We start from the raw sequence: 27,052 nt of genomic DNA, 5'->3' as shown, positions 1-27,052 counted from the left end.
GCAGTGCTGTTCCCATGGTCACCGTGCTTCTGTCAAGGGATTTTACTTTTGCAGGAATAATGGCGCCTGAAAGCTCACTTGCTGTTTGAAATGGAATCCATCGTCAGAAAAATGGGTCCAATGCCAAGAGTGAAGTGTCACTTTAAGCTGAAGTTACTTGGCTGGCACCTTGGGTTGTACTCAAAGAGATATTTCTGTTCTGTTGTTGAAATCTGATCTTGGGACACAATTGTTGGAACCAAAGTAAAAACCACTCACCCATGAACATGATTCCAATCCTTTTTGAGCCATTTTGACACCTTCTCCTGCAAAATATTAATTAAAGGTGCTACATGTAGCATTTTTACACATCAATATATCATTCTAAAATGAATTGTGATAGTTTGGTATAATTACTGTAAACAAATGAGACCACAGTTGGTAGCTTCTATCACACACCAGTGTTAGTGATTCTCAAAATCAAGACCACATTTCCCATAAACCCTAAGATAAGATTTATTGATGCTAGAATCAAACATGTAGCACCTTTAACATTTTAGAGGTTCTACTTATCTGTGTATGTTACATATTGAGCACCATTAAGCTTAGTGGATATACAGTTGGTGGTGGTGAAGAATGAAACCGCTCAAGATAAAACCCAGCAGAAGAGAAAGACGTTGAATAGATGTCGATACAACAGCCTGCCTCAACACTGACCTGTGTAAATATAAATGTAAATATAGTGTAAAAATGTAAGTAGAGACGACATCTATATCATCCATAGTTGCTACCAGCATTATTTTGTGAAATCAGAACCTAAATATGTTTCTAATATCAGTTTCCAAAACTGTTTTAATATGATTTTTACTGTGCCATAACATCATATTGGGAAAATGTTGTGCTTGTTTGTGTTGACAGTGAACTAGGCCACGTCCAGTGCACTGCTGTCCATCAAACGCTTGCTGGTATTGTACCGTCCCACAGGCCTCTACCTCTTCCCCCCTGTACACACACACTGTGTTTCTGGAGACCCTGGGCTACTGGTTACTATGGGGATAGAGGGAGATGGAGTGAGTGAGGGAGAGAGAGGCAGGCCGTGGTTTTGAGGTGTAAAGCGTCATAAATAATGGAGGCTGAACCGCACATTGAAATGCAAAGGCTGGAGCTTGGGCATGAGCAGAGGTAATGCTGGCTTTTTGAAATTTATTTTTCATAAGCGTGATCCCTAGCTCTCCCCCCAGTACCAACACCCCCCCCTCTCCACAGCTACATATAGGCAAGGCAACTAACCCCCCCCCCTCCCCCCCATCCCATATAGAAAATATACTTTAACATACGTTTGCATTCCAAATTTCATCAACAAGTCAGCCGGAGTAGATTGTTTTTTATTGAATTCAGTCATTCATCAATCGCGTGTCAGAAGCAATATCACAGCTAGGCTAGTTATGGTGGCATCCTCATAGCGATATAATATATCAAAATAGTTAATCTTTTTTTCTCAGTGGAATGGAAATTTGAAGCAGTAATAACATATTTGCATATCGTATGTGGGACGGGTATTAAAAAGCATAGCAGTGCATTCTGGATCCTCATTTTAAGTTTGAGTTGTTGATAAACCGGAGATAATTTCATTTTTTTTATTATTCTTTTTTAAACCCTTAGGTAAGGTTTCCACACTTTTGATCACACCTGATCTCTGTGTTTTAGTGTGTGTGTGTAATAGAGAGATACAGGAAGAGAGATTGTGTGTGTGCATTTATGTATGTTTGTGTGTGTGTGTGTGTTTGTGTGTGTGTGTGTGTGTGTGTGTGAGCATGCATGCCGCTTTGTGTCCAGAGTAACATGCCAACGTCAGCTGAAGGAAAAAAAGCCAGACATTCACCCAGAATGTGGATGAGATACCTAACTCTATATGACTGACCGAGGCCACTCATATGTAGCCTTTGTGTGTGTGTGTGTGTGTGTGTGTGTGCGTGTGTGCGCGTGTGTGTGTGTGTCTGGAGGGAGAGAGGGAGGGAGAGAGAGAGATAAGGCAAGAAAGAGAGATATGGCAACCGCAGTAGTTTTTCTGCACAGTGGACTTGAGTTTTTTATTCCCGGGTGTGGTTATCAGTGTCGGTCAGGTTTTTAAAGGGTTGTGACCACTGGATCTCAATGAGAACCAGGATGAAGGTTTAGAAATATAATAAATCTAAATAAATTGTAAATCTAATACAAATGTTTGGTAGGGAGTGATTCAAATCACAGAAAACGAGTTGCATCATCCCTCCCAGTTTCATCAAAATCGGACCGGTGGTGTCTGAGATGTTAATTTTGAGTTAAAAATTTAGAATTTTAATTATAGCGGCCACATTTGACCAATCAGTGTAATCTTTTAAACACTGGAATACAGTGCAAAGATGCATCATCCTGCCAAGTTTCGTCAAAATCATGTCACCTGAGACATCACATGATGGACAGACGGACACTCGATCCATAGTCCCCAGTATTTGAAGACTTTATTTCCAAAATGATGTCTATGAGTCAGAAACATTTATTCACCAAGTACAATATACAAGGAATTTCCCTTGGTGCAGGTGTCAACAAAACATCTAATAAGAATAAGTAAAAAAAAAAAAATATATATATATATATATATATATATGTATACAATACAAATAAAAACTGAAAAGATATCCATTTCAGCATAAGAAACCAACCTGAAGTTCATCATTCATTGTATCTACAATGTAGAGGATCCAGTCTGTGAAAGTATAATAATTTAAGAACTTAAGTTACCATTTGTCCTTTAAAAAGTAGATCTACAATAGCGCATTATATCATCAGAGTTTTGACCACAGCATCAATGATACTTTAGATCAGGGGAGTATATTGTTGTCCCAAAGACGATGTAATGATTAATTCAATATCATTTTGCTTTGTTTTTCTTTCATTTGAATCAGTATTTACCAAGCAACTCTACAGAATTGTTTTCCTCTTGATGTACAGTTTCAAAACCTTCCTTGTGGTTCTCGGATCAGATCCTGCTGCCCTCGCTCCTCATTATCCATGGCTGTGTCCAGAGATGGTGTATTGGCGAAGACCCCTGCCTCTGGACCGCATGTTCCCCCTGCTGGTTTCAGATTGAATCCTGACACAAAATGTCTCCCGCGTCTCTGCTCCTCTGTCTCCCTCTCAGCTTTCTTAACGCCGTGATCACACATAAAGGGGCAATAAGTACGATTTGTTACTGCCCCAAAGCACAAAATGAACATCATGTATCTGCAGGGGGGTTGGCAGGGTTGTTGATCAATACCAATGACTCAACCATTACTTGGTGTTAGCTGCTGAGATTTCTTGCTTTCAAAACTCACTTTCCCATTGGAGTTTCTGGACATTCCCACTCCGACCGCTCACTCGCATCACAAGAAACTTTAGCTACGAAGGCTAAAAAGCTACAAAAAACAAACAACAAAGCAGTATTATTATTTGCATGGTGATATATTATCTCTTCACTACACATTTCTGTTGGATCTCTGCTCTAATTAGCTAGTTTACTCATCTCTATTGTAACTTTATTGTTTGTGTCAGTCACAGGCTACCGTCATTCAAGGGAAACTGCAGATTTCTACGTAACGATCCCACGATCTCATAAGTTTTGAGATGAAACCAATCAAGCGTGGTTTTTGATTATCGTATTACAACATACAGTAGATTCTCAATGACACTTTAATTCACTGGCGACTCATTTGGAGCACTAAGTGTGATCGAAACTCATAGCTCCTTTTATGGCACCTTTATTTTCCACTCTGTAAGTGAAAGTTTACATGGTAGTTTACGTGTTGAGTGACTTTCGTAATTTGTAGGCCTTTGAAAACTGTTGTAATCCACTTTATTATTTCAAAAATACAAGAAGAAAATAAAGATTCTTGCTTTTTGGAGACTTACTTTGCTCAATTTCATCTAACATCGATACAGACTGTATATATATTTAAAAAAGCATAGATGACACTGATAGCCAGACCTCAGTGCATGGAAACCACCATCTCTCGTCTCTCCACCATCTCTGTTAAGAAGCTTTCAGAGAGGTGTAGGACTATTCTGTATAATCAACATAGCAATCAGCACCACTCTCCCGCTGATAGACACACACACGCAGACACACACACACACACACACACACACACACACACACACACACATACACACATACAGACACACACTCACACAGCATTCAGGCTAGCTGGCGTCAGGCCAGAGCATCAATAAAGCCAGTGTGAGTTTGAGAGCCATTTAAGGGCCATTTCGCCCCAGACCTACAATCCTCCATACTGCTCACTACAGCACCTTGGTGACCATCAGGCTGACCCTGTAGAGGGAGAGATGGAGAGAGGGAGAGATGGAGAGAGAGACAGAAAGGGGACGAAAGAAGAAGAATAGAGAGAGGGAGAACTGAAGAGAGAGAAATTGAGACAGAAATTGTGAGGCGAAGTGGGAGAGTGAGACAGAAAGAGAGAGAGACAGAGAGAAAGAATGAGGGAGGAAAGGAGAGAGAGAAACTGAAATAGACAATGAGTGAGATATAAAGAAAGAGAGACATGAAACATGGCTGCAAAGTTTTGAAATTGTACAAAAAGTAAAATGTGAATTAGGTGTGTTTCCCTCAGCTGATGTGAAGCGAATAAAGCAGCTTTCGGAATGTCAAATAGCAAAATAGTCTTTAAACAATCTTTAAAGAATAGATTATAGATAGATAGATAGATAGATAGACAGATAGATAGATAGATAGATGGATTGTAATTGGGCAAGTTCTTATTGCCAGATGTCAGCTAATGTTAGCCATATTTCATGTTTTCATCCAAAGACGAAAATAAAAAAATCCATTTCAAAGCGTCCAATAAAGCTTTTGAACTGTTGTGCAATGAAATTGAACCCTTTAGGCCAATCATGCCAAGCCTGTGCCATTATTTATTTGACAAATACATTTCCATTACTATTTATTGCAGATTTTCCTCATCAACAAAAGCATTTTCCACTTAAAGTGAGCATAACAACTTTTTTTGCAATATCAGGGAAATTCCGCTGAATGTGTCCATTTCCGTCCAGCTTCTCTAATTCAAAACATCATAATTCACAAAAAATAAACCTGGATTGAAGCCCAGCTACACAGACAGAGAGAGGAGGAGAGAGGTGTTATGTGTCTCTTTTAAGTGTTCATGAGTTTCCGTCGTTGCTAATGTAGTTTGCCGGTCCGCAAACATACGAGCACGCAAAAAAACCACAAACGCACGGTGCTGAGCGAGGCCTGTTGGTTCCCCCGGCGACGGTTTCCCCAGAGACGATGTTACCCATACAACCACACACCTGCGCTTGTTACCTCTCCCTGCTCATCCATCTCTTTCTCCTTCTCCCCTCCTCCTCATCTCTCCTTTCCCCTTCTCGCTCTTCTCCTTCCATCCCGAGCTGTTCTCCTCTTCCTCGTCCTTCTCTTTTAGCTGCTCCCTTCTTCAGTCCATCCATCTGTACATGGCTCCGTCCATCCGTTACAGTCCCTTTCCTCAAGCGCAGTACATGCTAACTCATCGAATATCCACCCGTCATTTTCATTAACACATTCCTATCATCGCTCGGATTCGTTGACCTCATCCTCTTTCTTTTCCAGTCATCTCTTCTTCATTCCTTCATTCTTCGTCTTGTTTTTATTCGTTCTTTCTTCTCATTCACTCACAATGCTCTGCTCACTTCTTCGTCTGACGTGGTTCGGTCTCGTCTCTCTTCAAACTCTCACCGTCTCCTCTGTCTCCAGCTATCCCTCTCTTTCCTCTGCCCTACATCCCTCCCTCCCTCCCTCTCTCCCTCTCTCCCTCTCTCTATTGATCCAGCCATAGTTTTCTGTCTTCCCTGTGCTGGCTGGCTGGCTTTAATCAATATAGATAATTGTCTGCTTTCTCTTCATGCCAAACACGCTGTGTTTTTTCTCAATGAATCCAGGTCTTTCCCCTACGCAACGCCAGCCCCCCCCCCCTCCCCCTCTTCCTCGTCTCCCTCCCTCCTTCCTTCCGCACGGGAATCCCTCCGTTAATGACAGGAGATAACCTGCTTTCCTTACCGATTTTTTCCCTCCCTCCCCCCACGTCCCTCTCTCTCTCTCCCCCCCCCCTTCGTTCCCTTGTTCATCGATTACCGTGAGATATCGCCCCGCGTGCCCCCGTCCACAAATGTAAACACAGCCGGCCACGTGGCTCGCTCCTGAGCACAAACACACGCCCGTATACAAATATTCAGATTTATGAATGTACACCGAGTTATACCAACACACATTCACGTATGTACAGAGAGGGGGGCTCCAGAGAGATCCTAATATGACATTATCACAATACTCTGCCCTTTGGTTTGATAATATCTATGTACTATCTATCTTATATATGACTATTGAGATTCTGTACTGCACATTATTCCATTTTCTTCTTTTCGACGGCAGTTAAAGGCTGAAATAATATCCACTTGGACTTGGAGATTCTTGTTGTTTTATTGTTTTGTTTTTTTTGGGCGCCATCTTTGTTGCTAAGCGTTCATTGCTGTGGTGTTTCTGCACTGCACTTCCCAGAGATCACCTGTCAATCAAACAGTATGGACGGGACTGTGACTTTTTTGTTTTTCCTTGGATTTTCTGTTGATGCCGTTTGAGTTTCTGTAGGTGGCGTTCTTCTCTTTGTCCGTTTGTCTAGTTTTTGCCTGATTTTGCACTTACAATTAGGTTTACACTTAGCCCATAACATCTCACCCAGTAATCGTCAGTAATAGTCAGAATAATTTACCAGATGAAAGACAAGAACTTTCAGACTTGTGTCAAGCGTGTTTGTTTTAGCTAATTTAGGTCGGTGGGGTTTTACCACATAATAATACATGATGAGGGCCAGAGAGTTTAGACAGCAAAGCAAAGAAGAGAAGCTAGAGAGTGTGTGTGGGGGCATTTATTGAAGGTGATCTTTGGTTTGGTGCTTAATGAAAAGGAAAAAAGGAAAAATTTGAAAAGTCTTTATTTCAAAAGAACATATTAAAACCACCGCCATGCTGTGGCCTTCATCAAGGTCCAGCACACCAACCTGCATGAAGAACAAGATGGTGGATAGGGGAACAGCCATTACACATTTCAAATTACAACAAAGAATTTTTCAATTTAGAGTATTTTTCTGACTGACAACTTACCTGGCTCTCTGTGAATTGCCCTGATGTGTTAACCCCACCCAGCTGGCACTCTATGCAAGTTAAAACAAATGCTAACACTTATTTGCAAATAATATTTGCCCCTGGACTGATAAAAACTTTGCTATCTTTGTGGATTTATGTAGGATCGTGTCTGTCAATGGCCACATAATATACAGACTGTACATAGTTGGAATGGGACATTGGTAAAAAGCTGTAATATGTTTTTAAAGTAAACTGCTACACAGTCATTTGTTTTCCATGATTTGGTTTGATATTAAATACTGTGTAAAAGTTCATTTAACTTACATGTGCAACTAATACATAAGTATAAGTTGGCATTTGTAATCTGTGTCAACATGCTTTAACTTCAGTTCACTTCATGTTTGTTTGCCACAAATTTTTCTCTTAAATGTTCCATCATTTCAGGTAAAGGAATTAGCTCTTGGAAAAAATAAATGGAAAAATTAGATATCCACCTATTTGAAAAAGGTGATACCTGCTCTTACAAAATGATTAATGACACAACACTTTTGCAGACTGGCTCCTCTATATTTGTGAGATATTGAACAGAGAACTTCAGGTAACATAAAAAAAAAATTCCCAAATAGATATACAGTACATATATAAACTGTGACCTGAGAACACAACCCGTACATTCCCCACACACATCTCTTTTTTCTTTTCACTTCCACTTCCCCGCTCCTACGGACATTAGCACAACAGGCCCGTACATGAAAGCAAACATCTGAGACATACACAATGCAGTCGCTCCCTAACAGCATGCGGCTGCCATCCACACAATTAGACGCTATAGGGAGTATGGCAAGGCCATGCTGTAATTACATAGCTCTATATGAAGCTGGGGGGGGGGGTGAGAGGGGGCAAGGGGTTCGGGGAGGGTTGGATGCTGTATACCATACTGCATTGTGACCCACGCCACCGCATTGAAAAACCGGCTTTCGATCAATAGTGATCCATAGGAGTGAATAGAGAGGTGAGGACATGAAGCTGTATGTGTAGAAATGGGGGAGGCGAGGTATGCAAGGGCACACTGTTGGTAAAGTGAGGAGTAGTGTAAACACTTGTACACACACGCACACACACACCACACACACACACACACACAGAGGGGATTTAACAAAGGAGAAAAATAGGAACAAATACAAATGGACAAATGGAGGCACACGCCCACGCTCAAAGAGAACTGAGGATGAGAGAAGAGAAATGTAAACGCGAGAGAGATGTATGCAGAAGAACACGAGCAAGGCCGAGATGTACAGTAACAACACAGGGCCACCACACTTAAAAAGAGTTTATATTGGAAATTAGATTATATTGTGGTTGAATGGGGGAAAATCTATCCATACAGTGAATTTTGTTGTCTGGTGAGTTTTTTTTTACCAAAACCAGCCACCTTTCATCCCCTAACCCAATTCCATCTTAAATTGTTCTAATTGATTTTTTTCCCCCTGTTTTTTCCACAAAAATTAAGAATAAAAACCACACAATTGCTTTAATCACCACGTCCCGAAATGTATTTAAAATTTAGGGGAAAGAGAAGAAACCAAACACCTTTCTCATCTCACCTTCTCTCTCTTGCCTTTCGCTCAGATTTTTTTTTTTTCCTGTTTTTTCAAGTTCATTCTGGAAAAATTCAGAGTAAAAACCCCCAAATTGCCTTAATCATCCCCTGTCCCGAAATGTATTTAAAGTTTAGGGAAAGAGAAGAAAGCGAACACCTTCCTCTTCTCGCCTCTGCCTTTCTCTCTGCTTTATAACTTACTTGCCACTGAGAGACTGGCTCTAAGTGCAGCATTTCGGCCATTTTGTTGTGTTCAGCGTGCGTGTGTGTGTGTGTGTGTGCGCGCGTGTGTGTGTGTGCATGCGTGTATATGTGTATGTGTGTATGTGTGTGTACATGTGCAAGTGTGTGTCTATGTCTGTGAGTCTGCTGGTGCAGGGAGAATGGACCCTTATCCAATTTGTACTGGTCAGTAGTGTGAAATGGCGGTAGGTCAGTCAGCCGGGTGGTGTGTGTGTGCATGTGTGTGTGTGTGGTGTGTGTGTGTGTGTGTGTGTGTGTGTGTGTGTGTGTGTGTGTGTGTGTGTGTGTGTGTGTGCGTGTGTGTTTGTGTGAGAGACAGAGAGAGTGGTCTTAGTTGCGCATGACTCTGTGGTGGTCTGCCATGTACCAGCATGCTTTCATCTATAGTGAATACGGGCACACACACACACACACACACACACACATACACAAACACACGCACACACAGAAGAAATGTACATGAGTATAGTACAAATTATAATGACACATAGTGTAAAGCATAATATAATAGTGCAAAGTATAATGACATCATCCATGTTACCACCATGGCATCCCTGCTGTGTGTGAAAGTACACACACACACACTCACACACACACACACACACACACACACACACAACCTTCCACCCCCGAAAGATAGACCTTTCCATTAGATTGGTCGTTATTATATAGTCTACCCCCTATGGAGCCGATCCATACAACAACACACACACACATACTATTCTCTCTATGGTTGTCATAGTTATCTCTGCTCTGGCAGCTTAGAATGGTGTGTGTATGCGCGTAGGTGTGTGTGTGTGTGTGTGTGTGTGTGTGTGTGTGTGTGTGTGTGTGTGTGTGTGTGTGTGTGTGTGTGTGTGTAATGGACTTAGGTTACCTTACCTCTCTGATCTGATTATTTACAGGATTGCTTATCTTCCTCATGCCGGTCCATATTTCCAGTTTTTCTATCCATCATCAGTACTGCTTCATGCTGTGTGTAAAACTCTTTTGATTACACATTACGAGCTTTCAGTTTGAAAACCTTTTCCACCTTAAAATATAGAAATGGGAATGAAAATAAGTGAAAACGAAAATTGTTTTATTTAAAAATCACCTGAAGGTAACAATGCATGGAAACCCTTGATATTCGCTTGAGTTTTTTCAGTTTTACCTTTTTTTTTTTTTTCTAAAGAATATTAAGTTGCACTATATATGTTAGGGAAGAAAAATAATAATTCACAAATGCTCAGGTCTGATTTCAAATCTTTTTACATATAAAATATATTTAAAAAATGAAACAAAGTGAAAGTGAACCAGCAACAAGTCAAGAATAAAATACAATTGAATATCAACAGAGATAACCTCAGCCACTAAACTAATACTAAATAAAAACATAATTTACCTCAGATTATCATAAGTGTTTAGATTTTCTGTATCAGGATTGTAATTGTCATTTATTGCAGTTTCATACAAAACGGTTACTGGTCAAACGGCATGACAGCAGGTGATTTGGAGTGTATCTAAAAGGTTATACAGTACACACACACACACACACAACACTTTCTCACACACACACAAATACATAGACACACACTAGCTTGACGACCATACACGGTGGCTTGGCAACGCCATGGTCATTGTCTACATCTGTATTTGTGTGTGTGTGTGTGTTTGTGTGTGTGGCTGGACATTTGCACATTTGTTTGTGCATGCATGTAGAGTATATCTGTGGGGTTTCTGTGTGTGTGTGTGTGTGAGTGTGAGGTTGTGTACATGTGAATGTTTATGTGTATATATATATATGTGTGTGTGTGCGTGGCCATGTGTCATTTGGTGAGTGAACATAAGTGGATCTGGGGCGGTCGGTTGATGGAAGGAGTGTAAAAATAGAGAGATAACAGCCACTCTGGAACGAAAGAGTGGAGGGGGGGAGGTGGGAGGTGGAGGGGGGGGGGGGGGGTCAGAGCAGTGTGGCCTTGAGCCCCCATCCCTCCCTCCAGCCGTCCATTCGTCCATCTCTCTCTGTCTCTCTGTCTCTCTCTCCACGGCTGGCTCGCCGATTCGTTCAGCCCGCCTCAACAAAATGGAGTTTGTTAAGTGGAAGGTGGCGGCGGCCGAGAGGCTGCAGAGGCAGGAGAGGGACCGGAAAAGTCGGCGGTTTGAATCCCGGATCGGACAGAAAAGCCTTAAAGGAGAATACCGGTGTCTTTTTTTTAAGTTTGTGCCGATCATCTAGGTTGCCCCCTCTCCTTTCCATTCTTCCTCGTTTGTTTGTCTGCACACAGTCAGCGTAGTTTAGAGATATCAGGCTCGTTTTCCTCCTTCAGAAGAAGACATTTGCCGCCACTCATTCTTATACAGTATGAACAACAACTTCCACCGAGTGAGAGAATCCATCACAGCAAACATGAAGCCAGAATTTGGTATTAGTAAAAGTTTGTGTTTTATCCTAATGTCCAGTGTTTTCATATCAGCGCCCACATTATGTTACAAACTTTATTGTCACATCCATGTCTTTTTATTTAGGGCGTCTTTGTTACGTGGGACAGCAGGTACAGTAATTTCAAGCTAGGTTTGACACCACAGAGTTGTATTTTAAAAAGTACAAAAATTAAGTAAATGTTAAAAAAAATCTAATTACATACAGCGTGCATTTCTAATTGCTTGCCGGAAATGTAAACTAGATGTAGACTGAAGTAAACGGGCCTTAACTCTAAATGACACCGGTATTTTCCTTTAACCGCTCAGTTGCTGCAGTGTTAAAAGTAGTAGTAGTAGTAGTAAAAGCCTGTGGTTACAGTGTTGGTGCACTGGGTCGCTCCCAGGTGTGAGTGTGTGTAGCTGTGAGAGTGTGAAGCAGGGCGTTGCTGGAAAAAAAGCATTACAAACAAACATGGAAAAGACATCGGCGAGCGCAGACCCCAACCCTCTCTCTCTCTCTCTATCTCTCTTTCTCTCTCTCTCTCTCTCTCTCTCTCTCATCGTGTCTCGACCGTCCCTCTGCCGCCAGGAATGCCGGGAAGTGTCTCTGGCTCAAGGGGGCACAGTGAGGGGGCACAGGGGGGCAAATCAAACCACCCCCTCCTCCTCCCCCTCCACCTCCACCTCCACCTCCCTTCCCCTCTCATCCCTCCGTCCCTCGGGGTGATTTCAGAAACCTGCATCCCCATCCCATCTTATCCTTAAATTCGGAATCCGCCCGGAGCGTCCTGATCCCTGCCTGCTGGAACTGAGGACGGTCACGCTCCCAGATTAGGGATTTCTGATGCAACTCTGGTCAGGACAGCAGCTCAGCCTGCAGCCTGTGATTGTGTGTGTGAGTACGTGTGTGTGTGTGTGTGTTTGTGTGTGCATGTGTGTGAGCTGGGTTTGTGTGTGTGTGCGATGCTTCTGCGTGTGTCGGTGCTGCTGTTGGTGTGCGCTGCTGCTGCTACCTGCAGTCGTGTTTCAGCTGTGTGCTTATGTGTGTGTGTGTGTGTGTGTGTGTGTCTGGGCGTATTCGTGTGCGTTGCTGCTCCTGGCGATTGTGTTTCACCTCTGTATGTGTGTGTGTGTGTGTGTTTGGGTGGAGGGTTTTTTGTGAAGAGAGAGAGAGAGAGAAAGAGCATGTTTTTCATTCACTCCCATTTCCACTCGGCCGTGCGAGGCTTTATGCGTTGGGGTGAGTTGGGTGTTGGTAAATAAAGAGCGCCGCGCTTCGTCTCTTCACCTCTCAGAACGAGGATAGGAGCGCACAATTTGAATCCTGGGAGAGAGAGGGAGAGGGGAGAGGAAGGGTGTGTTGGTTGGTGTGTACTGGGGGAGAGGTGGGGCGGGTGGGGCGAGGTGGCGGCTGTAGAAAGGGCCTCCAGTGTGCGCGGGTCTGGGTTCCCCCTCTGCGGGGCCCCGATCGATACAAACTCAGAGCAATAAAGCTTTCCCCCTGTCATCTCCGCAGAATACAAAGCAGAGTGGGGAAGGGAGGGGGTGGGGGTGGAGGGAGGGGGTGGGGGGGCGTTTGGTGTGTTGGGGGGGGGGGGGGCTGTTCCGCTAGCCAGACCAATTTCCTACCCCCCCCTTCTCCTTCTTCTCCTTCTTCTCTCTTCTCCCCCCTTTCCAACCCCAACCACAAACCACAACCTTTCCTTTCCTTTACCCCCCCCCCCCCACATACACACACCTTCTCCCTCTCTCTTCTTCTTCTTCTTCACCTTCTCCGTTCTGTCCATCGGCCACGCCGGTCTCGGCGGACGCGAACGGACTGACAAGCCGCCCGTATTTTATAATTAATGCCGTTTGAATAAATACGCTTAATAATTCATCGTTGTTATTTAAAGAGAGATTGATGGATTGACTGAGAGAGGAAAGTGTGAAAAGATCAGACCCGAGGAAAGGTGGGGAAAGGGAGACGGGGAGAGAGGAAACGAATGCAGCGTGGAGAGAGAGAGAGAGAGAGAGAGAGAGGTTTAAATTGAGGGGGGTAGGTGCTGGTAAGAGAGAATGGGGATGGGGTGACGGCCTCAGACGAAGGGGGGAAGGGAGGAAAAGAGGTATTACACTGAGCGAGAGATGGATGTGTCGATGGAGAGGAGCTGGGTGCCGAGGGAGGGAGGTGGAGGATTTAAGGGCGGGAGGGGGGGAATATTTAACGGGACAGGAAAGGAGAGGACAGGAAGGGGTAAAGAGGTCAAATAAGCGCTCTGTTTAATTGGGAGCCAATTTAAGTCGGGTCCGATCGATAAACCTGTAAACCTAACCATCTAACGCCTTGCAGCACACAGTATGGATCACGGCCGGGAGAGGAGGGGCGGGCCGCCTTCACTCACTCACTCATTCCTTCATTCACTCACTCATTCATTTATTCATTCACACTTGTAGAAGCGGGGAATCAGATTTAGAATCAGTGTGTGGATGTGCGGATAACGAGAATTCATCAGACTTGACAATAAAAAAAGACGCTTCGGGATTTACTGTTCTGTTTCTGTTCTCAGACACAGAGCTGGGATCTCTTCACTCTGAGGCCAAATAGTATGAACATGAATATCGCCGCTGTCATGTGAAAACCTCACTCCAAATTCCAATTTTGGTGATTTTCATGTCTTCACTTCAGTTTATCAGAGTATACGCTTTACTATGGGTTGAGAAAACTCTTGGATAAACTAAAAAAAATGCATGGTGGTCAAGCTGAAAAGGAGGCTGCAGGAATTAGATTTAAAATAGAGTTAGGTACATGCACTGCCAATGAGAATGAAAACCAGTTGATTCAGAGCCACTGTTGCTGCTTTTTGCATATAATATTGCCTATATAGTCGAAGAAATAAGTGAAACTGGAATGCATGGTTGCGTACAATCATATAAATATTACAAAATACAAATATTACAACATTTTATCGCTGATTGAAGCTAAATGACTGGGAGCCACAGTAAGTGTTTTTGTAAAAAATCTTCCTCATTCAGCACATGCCAATGATTTTTCCTCGTTTTACGTAGATTTTTAGGAAGAATTGTCACTGCCGCTGCATTCTCCGGCAAAAGCCGCACCGACATCAGCGCCAAATGAAAGGGAGTCTTGTTTCTGTGGTGATTAGCTAGACAAACAGAGAGCCGGCACAGCCGATAATACCGACAATACGTCTTTCTTTGCCCGGACGTGGAACTGGGATCTCCTGCCGTACGTCTCGCGTCTCCGGGGCTTTTAACGGAGCGCTCCAAATATCTTTTTTCTTTATCATCCCCTCTCATTTTCTGGTCATCTTTCTGTCCAGCCGTCTGTTCATTTTGTCATCTACTCTGTTGCACCTCATCTGCCCCCCCCTCCCTCCTCATCCAATCACTCACACACACACACACACACACACACACACACACAGACCATCAAGGCGAGGCTGTGTGTCTTTGTTAGTCCAATTGTCACTATCTTTTCCTCCCTGCTATTTCCTGTGAGGGCCGCTGCTCTGTCACACCGCAGTTCACTCTGCGCTCTGTACCCGGGCCATTTTCTTTCTCTTCCTTTTTTTTTTCACTTTTCACTGTTTCTTTTTCTGTTGTTGTTGTTCTTTTCCTCTTTTCAATACATGGCTGTCAATTTTTTTCCGCCCATTCATTGCCATCATGCCCCCCCCCCCCAAAAAAAAGAAATTCTACATTTTCGCTGCCTGCTTCTCATTTTTTTCATCTTTGCTCGTTTATTTCCTTTTCCGTTCCTCTCTGCTGTCCCGGCATCCCTCCACTCATCCATTCATTCTCTCCTGCTCTCTCTATCAGCGCCGGCCATTTTTCTCTCTCCCTTTTCTCTCTCTTTTCTCTTAATTCTCTTTTCAGCACACCTCGTTATTTCTTTCCAACCCGAGCCATTATCCCCAGATTCCTAAATTTTTGCTGCCTGTTTGTTGTTTTTATTTTGCTCATTTGTTTCACTTCCTCCTCTGTTCTGCCTCTCCCTCCTGTCCCAACACCTTCTGCTTATTCTCTCCATCTTTCCCCCGTGCCATTTCCTTCCTCTTTTCGTCTGTTCCTCTTTGAAACCATCGCTCTCATCTCTTCCAGCCTGCACTATTATCCCTAAATTCCCTACATTTTCGGCAGCCCACTCGTCTTCTTCATCTCCTTCGCTCATTTGTTTCCTTTTCTTCTCTCTTGTCTCCCAACGCCGTTCTCCCTCCTCCTTCTCCTCCTCCCCTCTCCTCCTCGTCTAGTCATTTTCTCCTTCCTCCCTCCATCTTTACGCCCAACAGAGGGATTCTGGGAAGGGAAGTAACACACAGTGGCCATTTCCCCCCTTCTCCTCGCCCTCGCTCCCTTTATTTCTCTGTTTCCCTCCGTCCCACCATCCCTCCGTCCTGCTCCTTGGGGAGGGCAGTAATAATGGTGGAGAGAAGGAGAGAGGGAGGGAGGTGCGATTATTGTCTTGTCGGGAGTCAGAGGAATCGATCGGCACAGAAATATGTGGTGCGAGAAAGAGGTACTGTATCGGATATAATAAACACTCTAGAGACATATTCGGATAGCACACGTGCACGCTTGCACGCACGTGCACGCTTGCACGCACGTGCACACGCACACGCTCATGCATGTGCCCATGCGCACAGCCACACACATGTAATTGCTCTCTGTCTCTCTCTCTCTCTCACTCGCACAAGACACACGCACACACAGACACACAGTGCTTTTCCACATGTGCACAAACTCACACATTTACATACACAAACCAACGTGGATAAACTAAATTACTCATTCACTCTTGAGAGGCACTTAGTTACATGAATGCAGCCACTCCAGTATAGATGCATGAAATGAGTCAAGTAATGTAAACGCTGCTAGTCAAGCCCGACTAGACGGCTGGAAACGTCATGTCTGCTTTTTATGTGGATCCTTGGCCTGGAGAGCTTTATAGTTGTCTTTTTTTTTTCCAGACCGGAAGTGGTTGTTGGTATTTCTCAGTACAAAAGGTGTTGCGTGATTGAAAGTAGTTGTTTTCTGTTGATACTGGCATTAAATAATTGAGCCGTAAAGCACATTCTTGACAACCAAGTGAAACTGGAATGGATGAACTCCTAATTCAACAATGTTTTGACTGAGACTCCCAATCATTTAGCTTTGGTAACTGTTACATTTTTGGTAATACTGTACGTTTATATTGTAATATTTGTAAAATGCGGTTTCATTCCGGTTTCACTTGTTTCTCATCAGAGAACTTTATGAATATAACATGAAAAAAGCCAAGAATAATCCTTTAATGCCTGCTGTGAAAGTGTAGACATCAGTGTGGACATTAGCATTCAGCACTTTGTTCGCCTCACACCAAAGCCTCTGCTACGGGCCGGGAAACATGTTTATTCTTAATGATTAACACTCGTGCAGTTACACACACACACACGCACACACACACACACACACCAGCAACAGACACACCTGCACACATACACAGGCACATATGCATCCATATACAGTCACAAACACACACAGGCACACGTGCACACACATACACATGCGCGCACATATGTACACACGCACACACACAGTGATCTTTCATTGCTGTTGCCTGGCAACGAGTCTGTGTGTCCTGTGGTAGCTGAGCGCTGTCCAGTGGTGCCATGACCGCTGTGGCTGACCACTGCTGCTGAACTATATATATATATATGTATACACATAGAGAGAGGGAGAGAGAGAGATGAAAGGGTAAAGGGAGAGAAAGAGGTGTAGAGGGGCTTGAGGGATGGAGGGATGAAGTGAAAGAGTGGGAGTGATGGAGACAGAGGGAGAGAGGGAGGCAGATTGAAGTTTTAGTTATACAAGCTGCTCTGGAGGCAGAAATAATCAGAAATAATCTGATTGGTTGAGTTAAACTTAAATGGGCGGAGCCAAAGAACCACAGTTTTCTGGCTAAGTAACATTAGACTGAAGCTCAGTGAAAAAGACAAGAGGTAAGAGAGGAGGAAGCTAATATTATGAAGCCTAGCGCTCTGCTACTAATTTTCACGTGTTCATCACCTGGAAAGGTTAGCTAATGGATACAAATAACTTTGGTTCAGCATTGGGTTAAGCTTACGGTTTAGGCAAATAAAACAATTAGAATTAAAACAACCATCTGCCACCCCAACCTGCACATCCTCACTTTCCCCTGCTCTGTTTCAGTGTCAGTGTCCTCATGTAATCTTTTTTGTGGTGGGAAAATGTATTCCTCTCACTTTCTGTGCACTGGGGGATTTTTCTTTGCATTTAAAGAGGTTAGCCTAGCTGACCTTCCAAGTTCAAGGTAGCCATCCTAGCTTATAGCTATCTAGGTAAGCTAGTCAGCTAGCTGCTGACCTTCAAAGATCATGGATGCCACGGTCATGAATGATTGACATATTTTTTTATTTATATTTTGCCCAGAGTTCCTTCACTGCCATTGAAGTTTGCCAGTTAGCTAACTTACGCTCTGAAAACCTGTGGTACAAAAGGGAGAGAGGACGAAAGGGGGGGGGGGGGGATGATGAAGAGAGAGAGGGGATGAGAGAGGTTAAGTTTGACAGAGAGAGGGAGGTGGGATGGAGGAATTAAGGGAATGATGCAGGTGGAGGGAGGTGAGAAGATGGAGGGAAGGGGGAGGGGAGAGTTAGAGAGAGAGAGAGAGAGAGAGGGATTAGAAAGTTCAAGTGAGATGACAATATTAGTCAGGGGAGAAGAGAAAGAGGAAATGAGAGAGAGCAGAATAAATCAAGGATGAGCCGAACGGAGGACAAAGAGAGGTGGGAGGTGGGGGAGAAAGAGAAGGAGAGCAAGGAGGAGAGATGCTAATAGGAAGCGTGATGGTGGAGAACCGAGCGCAGGGTGTGTGTGTGTTTGTGTGTGTGTGTGTGTGTGTGAGTGTATTATGTATCCAAACTCTCATCAAGTCTGTAAAGTGCCTACTATTAAACAGATATTATCATGATGAGACAGTACTGTTACAGTTACTATTGTTCATTATTCTATTGTGACACTTTTCTATTCTGATCCATTCTGTTCTGTGCTATTCTATTCCATTGTCTTCTGTACCTTTCTGTTCTGTTCCTTTTCATTCTGTTCTGTTCTTTTGTAACCTATTCTATTCTGTGCTGTTTTGTTCTGTTCTATTCTATTTTCTGTTTTGTTTAATTCTATTCTGGATTCTGTTCCATTCAGTTCTGTACCCTTCTGTTCTCTCCTGTCCTGTTTTATTTTTGTTCTCTTCTGCTCTGCTGTATTCTAATCTATTCTATTCAACTCTATTCAGCTCTGTTCTGTTCTTCTCTATTCTGCTCTGTTATATTCTCTTCTCTTATCTTCTCTTCTCTTCCATTTCATTCTGTTCTGTTCTCTTCCGTTCCGTTCCAGTCTGATGAATGTAACCCTGGTCAGTGTCAAGGCCTCTTACAAGCTACAGCTAACTGGCTAGCATTGCTACTAGTCTCTCTACATACAAAGTTTTCAGTTCTTCATATTTTCCAGTCTTGACACAGGAGCGTCGGCCACATCCGTTCACCGATGATCTAAAAATACTCGGTTTGGACGGGAAGCTGTGAACAGGGAATGAGTGTGTAGCCCAGTAGTGTGTTTTCCTGCAGCAGGACTTATTAAACCAGGTTCGGACTTAGAATGGATCATTTTTCAGCGTGGGTGACAGGCAGGTAGCCAGGAGCGGCAGCTACAGCACTTCAGCTGGATGAAAAATCTCCAGGAGTCACCTTCTGGAAATTAGGAACAACAGTCTTACTTTCAGATTGAGGACCGAGCGTTCAGAAAGTTCTGCTGTGAGTTTGAATAAGTTTACGGGCCCGGCGTGTCAACTTTTAATTAACGTGAAAAAAGAAAACATTAGTCTCGTTATATTTTCGTGTCCGCCTCCGGTGTATAAAGCGTATATTATGAAGCAAAATGCGCCAGTCAAATACATAAAACCCTGTAAATAATAACTATTGCTGCTTAAACCTGTAGTCTAGAATTTACAGAATATGAAATACAACATAAAAATAAGAAATAAGAACAAAGACAAAAACACTTTGGACATAACTTTTGTCCAAATTTTCTTTATATTCCAACTAGTTTAATTTATATGCAGCAGCTTCTCTGCTCAGTCTAAACTTCATCTAAAGCAGAGACACTTGCTAATGCGGTCTTGGATCTGTTTGTAATATTCTCATTACATGCTGCTGAATTTATCCAGATACTCCAGCTCTGTTCAGACTATCAGATTGGGTTTTCTTTGTGTTGAGTTCTGACTGATGTGATGCTCATTAAAATGAGACATAACAAACATTGTTCTCTCCTTAGATGTGTTGTAGGGAATCAAATGTTGGAGGTGTAGCAGCAAAAAAAGAAAAAAGATATGCTTACACAAAATCAGTAATGGCCATTGTAATGGTTTACACTTGTACTTGCAGTTCAGCTTCGGTCACCAGCTTTTCCCACATAGGAACTAAAATCAAAGATAAAAAGAAAAATCAACTTTATTTGGTCAATTCTATGCAGATGCTGAAACTTGAAAGCTAAAGGAAAAAGAAAAGAGCAACTGTTTCTCTATCTTGGCTCAATTACATGCACATATTCTTTATCTGCAGATTCTTGTACTTTATTTGAGCTATGACGTTTTCTATATTTAAACTTAGAAAAAGCTTGCTTTGTTAATCTTGTTGTTGCACCTGCACCTTTACAGGAGTAGATGGCGTTTAAAGGGTTGATTCAGGTTATCTGACAATTTTTGCGAAGCGTCGACACTGGAAAAGCCAAACTGCCGTCAAAGATTCGATAATTAACAGCTGGTTTGAATTTTAGTGTTGAAATATCTCAGCTTTGTAAAACACCCCACTATGATTTTTCCTAAAACTAATTTCTGTACAAACCAGTGCTATTACAGTTTCAAAACCATGCAAGGAAATACTAGTTATAATTATATTCACCATCCCATGCAACTGAAAGCTTGTTAGTCTCATCTTACACCCCCCAAAATCCTTTCTAGTGTTAACAAAAAAGAATATAGGAGTGTCTTGGTGTGTGAGATGCTTATGATGTGCTTCCTTGTTAAAAATGTTTTGCTTATAAATGTGTAGGTGCTGCAGGTTAAACAGGGTGAGATTCACAGAGTTTAGGCCTGAACCAGCTCCCTCTCACGGTTGTGTGTCTCTATATGTATGTATTATTTTAGTGTATATATCACTGTGTGTTAATCTAGGTGTGTGTGTGGTGTGTGTGAGTGTGTGTGAGTGGCCTTAAAACCTCGTCTTAACAGAAAGCAATTTTCTATTAACCGATAAATAGCTCGCTGCAGCTTTTACCCCTGTTGCTTTGCTTTTGTTTTCCTATAGTTGATTTTAATTGTCTTTTTCTTGTAGTACTTGCAGATTTGCTCTTAATGAAAAGTGCTCTATAAATTAAATGTATTTTTATGATCATGAGTACAAATGTGAGGTTATGTGTGTGTGGGTGTATGTGTTTATGCACGTGTTGGTCTAAACCGCATGTGTGTGTTTGTTTAGTAAATGTGACAGGAGACGGGCTGAAACCGCAGGCAGCTTGTTTGTGTGTGTGTGTGTGTGTGTGTGTGTGTGTGTGTGTGTGTGACTGCAAGGCGCAAGGTGGCCGAGACCATGTGCCTGACCTCTGACATCCACACGCCAAACAGCGCCGACGACCCCCCTCAAACACACACAATACACATACACACACACACACACACACACAACCCCACGCGCCGTCTGTCACCAGTCCCTGACAGGCGTGACCGAGGGAAGGGGAGGGGAGGGGGGGGGGGCAAAAGGAGGGCTGTGTGGGGGGAGAGGGGGGGGTTAGGACCCCTCCAGCCACCCTACCCCCCTCTTCTCTCCCCCCTTTCTCTCTCTTATTCCCCCTTTTCTAATTCCCTGACAGTGACCCTGGCCTCCCCTCCCCTCCCAACACACACACACACACACACACACACACACAGGCAGGCAGGCCATGTCAACCCCAGAAGACAGATACATCATCTGCCCAGCGGCCTCCCTTTCTCCCTCTCTCTCTCTCTCTCCCTCTCTCTCTCTCTGCTATTAGCACTGATAGGATGAGTAAGAGGGGTGGCGGGATGGGGGGGTGTGTGTGTGTGTGTGGGGGGGGGTGTTGAAGGGTGGGGCCGGGCGCCTCTCTTCCAGGCGGCTGCTGTCAGAGGGCCCCGGGGTGCGGGACATGGACAGGGAGGGAGCGGGGCGAGGCAACTTAAAGGGGGATTCCACTGAAACTGACTGGTATTATTGTTCAAACGGAGATTTGTTTCAGGGCTTTTGAGTCGTGACTCAAGGGAAATACAGTTCTATGACATTAGCAGATGGGTGGAAGAAGATTTCATGGACAGTCACTTTATAGTAGCTGCTGTACATTCAGCATCTACAGTTATAAAAAAAAATGTAGATGTGTAAGACAAGCGTCCATGAAATGGGTTTGATTGAGAGGATTGAACGGAAAGAAAAATTGTAGTGAAATATATTGGAAATAATGTGAGGGACATTGTGACATTTTTCATTTTTGAGGCTAATCAAGAACCTGGCCAGAGAAAACTTTATGTATAAAATAATGGTTGCACATGATATAAAATGTGTTGTATTTGTTATGCTGTTTTTTAGCGGTGGGGCTTCAGAGAGGCAAATTAAAGTGGGGTGTCTGTGAAATAGGTTGGGGCGTTTGGTTTGTTAGCATACATGAGGTGGATGGGATGGGTGGGGGGTGGGGGTTAAGAGGACCCATGGCCAGAGGGGTTAGGGGCAGTTGAGGCTTTTTGGGGGAGAGAGAGAGAAAGGGGGGGGGGGGGGGACATGGATGATAAAATGGTTTTATGGGGCTCCTCTCTTCATATGCTGAGTGGACACAGCAGCCTGAAATGATGCTCCTCCTGTGTGTGTGTGTCTGTGTGTGTGTGTGTGTGTGTGTGTGTGTGTGTGTCTGTGTGTGTGTGTGTGTGTCTGAAGGGAGCATATTCTATACAGCCCATGTTTGAGTGGAATGGATCCAGCATTTTAGCATATTATATTTGTTTTAAATAGTGTGTAAGTAAAAGGTCTGTGTATGTCTTGGTTTGTGTTTGTAGTAGCAGTGGTAGAAAATATTTGTTACTATTTCACACTCTTTTGGGTGAATTTAGCAACAATTCACACTGATTTACACACTCAATAAAATAATAATATATTCAGGTCAGTCAATACAAAAGTTGGCAACTGAATGTTTTCAGGACATCAGATTTTAAAATAGACATGTGCAATTTGGTGTCACCTAGTAATCACTTTAAGTAGAAAGTAAAATTTTTGCTAAAATTGTTTATTACCAAGATCCTGAAATTGTAGACGTGATTGAAAATACAAAAATGCTTCTAAATCTTTGGAGTATCTTTATGTTCTGGCAATTTGTGTGCTTCCATTTTTTTTTTGCTTTGAGTCTATTCATGTGCCGGGCTGTTCATTAATTTAGTTTATCTGAGAAGATCTTTCCAAATGTATTTTCCCCAAGTGAGAGAACAGAAGCATTTACTTCTGAATACAAAAGATCATTTTTCCACTTTAAGGGTTCGAATGAGTTATTACTGATCCTGCAAGGACAAATTTCAAAGGGTTTTGTTGTTGTTGTTGATGTTCAAGCTAGTTGGTCGTCTTTTTTTGTTTAAAGAGTGTAGGAAGGGATATGGTGAGTGTTTCATACAGTCCCCCCCACACCCTCCCCCTACACACACGCGCACACACACACACGTCCATCCCTGCTCAGCATCAGCAGGAGGGTGCTGCCACCATCTGGCTGCTTTCTGCAACTGCAACTCTCTTCTACACAGACTGGGCAGTCACTTGAAAATAGACTCTGTGTATTTTCCTCTAAATGTGGCTTTCAGTAAATTAATGCTGGTGGATTTGATTTGATTTGATTAATAGAAAAATACATGATAAAATGAAACCACATTCATGTATATTTGGCCCCAGCGAATAGCACAAGACAGTGTGATTTAAAATACTAATTTCTATCATGATCCTCGATGGAAGACAAAATAACTTGACATACAACACAAAACATAATAAAAACACAATTAAAGTATCCTAAGATTTACATGGCACTATAGCTCAACTGTCTTAACACTGGTCAAAGTAATGTCCTCACTTTCTTTTTTAAACATAACTCTGGCAGGAGGCGGCCATTAGCTGCCGGTGAAGCAGAAACACGTCTCGTCTAATCAGATATAGAGCGCAGAGGCAGGGCGAAACCAGACGAAATTGAAAAGGAAAAGAGAAACGATGAGGGTGTGAACAGATCTCGTCCAGCCGCCCAAACACTTTCCAACTGTGAAACACTTTCCACTTTTCTCCTCCTCATTTCTCCACTCTTCCTTTTCTTTCATTCTCTCCTCTTCCTCTTCTTCTTTTCTTTTTTTTTTTCTCCCTCCTCTCTCATTTCGCCTCCCATTCTCAATTTTGTCCTCTGCGGCTTCTGGAAACGACCTCACATCTTCTCTCTCTCTCTCTCTCTCTCTCTCTCTCTCTCTCTCTCTCTCTATCTATCTCTCTCTCTCTCTCTCTCTCTCTCTCTCTACCCGTTCATCCCCCCTCTTTCCCCCTCTTTCCTTTCCACCTCCTCTCATCGCACCTTGAACTTGGCTGTGACCCTGATGATAAGATTACCACACACACACATGCACACACACACATACGCACGCACACACACACTGTGGGCTTATATATAATTTCCAATAAGCCCTTCTCTTCTTTCTCTTTCAAGTGTTCTTTCTTTCCCTCGCTCACATGTTCTGTATCATACAGAAAGTGTAGGCTTTCCGTGTGTGTGTGTGTGTGTGTGTGTGTGTGTGTGTGTGTGTGTGTGTGTGTGTGCTCCATGGGGTATAAAGGAGGCATTGAGGCAGCAGGGAGGAAGCTATAGCTGGAGGAAGAGGAGGAGGAGGAAGGTAGAGGATGTTGGATGTGGTTTTATCAGGTGTAGTTTGGTTGTTTACAGTTTTTTTTTTTTACAGTCTGCCTCCTGTCAGAGATGTGAACCTCGTGCCAAACATGACACTAAAACACACACAGCTCAAATTTCAAGCTCCTGTTTACTCCGTTTTTTTGGGGGGATTTTTGTCGAAATGTCTCTTATTATTGGGCTGCAGCGCCGAGCCGGACTGTTTCCACTCGGGTTTGTCGTGATTTTCCTGAGCGAGAACGAGATAAAAGAGCGCAAGACAGACAGAAATTAAGAAAGCAGAGCAGAGAGGTGGGAAGGGAGGCAGGGGGGGGGGAACAGGACTGTTTTTTTTTTTTATCCAAGATGGCGGCGCTGGTGCTGAGTAATGTCTGGTGCTCAGGTAAGCCCGTTCCTCTCGGACTAATTACTGCTGCAAGCCCAGAAGTCACCGTGAACAGAGTGTGCACCGAGGGTTTGTTAGGCTGATCAGTCGTAAAAAAAACTGATCCTTCATCTCAGCTGCACAACTGTTAACATTTAAAGAGCCAAATTTGTGTGATGTTACCAGAATCAGTTTTATCAGTCAAGTATGGTTGCACATACAAGGATTTCTTCACAGTAGTAGGTCACATTAAACATGAAAACAGCACAATATTACAAACAGAAGTGTGTAAAATGTAAAGGCCCTCGTACCTCCAAAACCTCAGCTTCTCAGGAATAAAGAAAAGCAGCCTTGTTTTAGCTTGATATTGATGTATTTCTGGGTTTATCCAACTGGTTTTGAAAGGGTTTCATCAACCAACGGGTCACACAGTTTCCTCAGCCCACAGAGGAGCAGGGAATCTGAAGTTAAAACATGAAAATCACCAAAATTGGAGTTACAAGGTTTTCACACGACAGCAAATAGATATTCTTCAGTTTTCATGATTTTGTTTTCAAATATAGACTACTACAGCTCAGGATGGGAATAATGTTCTTCATTAGTTTCACAAATAAATTGATTGAATGAATTTGAAGATTATGTCAGGCACAATACTGGACTCTGATTGGCCGACAGCAGCAGCTCCTCCGATTCAAATTAGCAAACCTGCTGAGTAGAGGTTTTTGGCTTTTTGGCCTGATTGGAGGGATTTTAGCAATTTATTATTGAGGCAAGCCAATCAGGACCAAGTCCAGCTGTGATGTGTTTACTGGGGTTAGTCCCACACATTTATGGATTTTGGAAAATGCAATAATAACACACAAAAACAAATTTTAACAATGTGTTCATTAAACACTTTTGTTCATAGAGGAAAATTTGAATTCCTATAATAGAGCCCCTCCAGAAGAAATTTAGAGAATAGGTTGGGGATTCTTCTACCACAGTGCTGGATGTTCTCTCTGCATGTTGATAGGAATACTGTGTATTTTTTAAGTCAGTGACCTAGGAGTTCAAGTTTATTCTATAATATTTTCTGGGAAAGAGCATAAAATGTAAATGTATGTCTGTGTATGGTTCCATGAAGCTTTCATTCCAAAATCAGATGTCCACTAGTTGAAAAAAAAATATTGGTACAAAATACATGACAACTACATTATGGGTTAATATTCATTATATTAATTGGTATAATTGCACTGACTTTACTTAGAAAACAGTAATGATTTTCGTGAATATAAGAATCAGTGTTTTTGAAAAATAAACCGATGAATTTCTGGAAAACAATTTATTTCCCCCCAAAAATATATAAACCTGTTTTGGAATGAACCTCTTCAGGCTCTGTTATGGTTGAGGGGCTTGAGGTTATTTAAGGCTGCTTCACTTTAACGAGCCGCAGTTAATTAACGACCATCAGAGCGTGTGTGTGGTGTGTGTGTGCGTGTGTGTGTGTGTGTGTGTGTGTGTGTGTGTGTGTGTGTGTGTGTGTGTGTGTACAGTGAGTGAGTACCGACTCCCCCCGTTAAATTTGATTTTACATTAATTTCAGCTCATCTCCTTTTGCATATTCCTGTCATTAATATTTCTCCATGAAGTGTAATTTTGCGTCTATTAGACTCCATATTCTGCTATTTTATTTTTCGACCGTATTTCTTTCATATAGTACGTGACACATCCCGATATTTCAGATCAAAAACAATCAGACGTCTTTTTACCCTTCAGCCATCAGTTTATAAGTGAAATGGCAGAAGATCCATTGAAACGAAAATGCGACGTTTCTGTGTCCGGAGGGTGAAGTTGATTTTTTTTTTTTATCGGCCGTTTAAAAAGCGACTCCTGTAGTTTAAAGAGGTGCGTTGGAAATGTAGGCTGTTGTTTTTCATTAATTTTCACCCGTTTTCTCTTCCCACTTGAAATATAAAATTTGATTGATTTTGAAACTCGGGTTTGGTCATAAAGTAAAAAATATACATTGTTTCCGTGCATTGCGGTGAGTGAAGCAAGCAAATAGTAGCCTATCCATAAAGTATTTTGCTTTTCCCCTCTATGGAAAAATCGCTATAATCCAATAATAGCCTATAACAATAAGGACTTTGTGAGTTTTTAAAGACATTATTTAAAGACTTTACGGTATTTTTATTTTTATTTTTTTTCCTATGATATTCCTGTAATATTCCTATATGGTCTATAGTTTTGCTGTGATATTTGTATAGTAGGCTGTCCCTCTGAAATTAGTAAAAGCATTTCTACAGTTGTTTTTCATTATGGTCAATCGTCAATGA

General features: G+C 42.6%; 1 protein-coding gene across 1 annotated transcript in view; it reads left to right on the top strand.

Moving 5' to 3' along the window:
* pou2f2a (POU class 2 homeobox 2a) overlaps positions 1-27,052 on the top strand; it is a 68,717-nt gene that overhangs the window by 22,927 nt on the left and 18,738 nt on the right. The window lies entirely within an intron of this gene.

This window comes from Centroberyx affinis, unplaced genomic scaffold, assembly GCF_046629955.1.
Source record: "Centroberyx affinis isolate AG114_WGS23_722 - 3 ecotype Tasmania unplaced genomic scaffold, CSIRO-AGI_Caff_v1 ptg005327l_1, whole genome shotgun sequence".
Classification (NCBI taxonomy): Eukaryota; Metazoa; Chordata; class Actinopteri; order Beryciformes; family Berycidae; genus Centroberyx; species Centroberyx affinis.
Note: the sequence above shows the minus strand (reverse complement) of the source record. Positions and strands in the feature narration are given on the sequence as shown.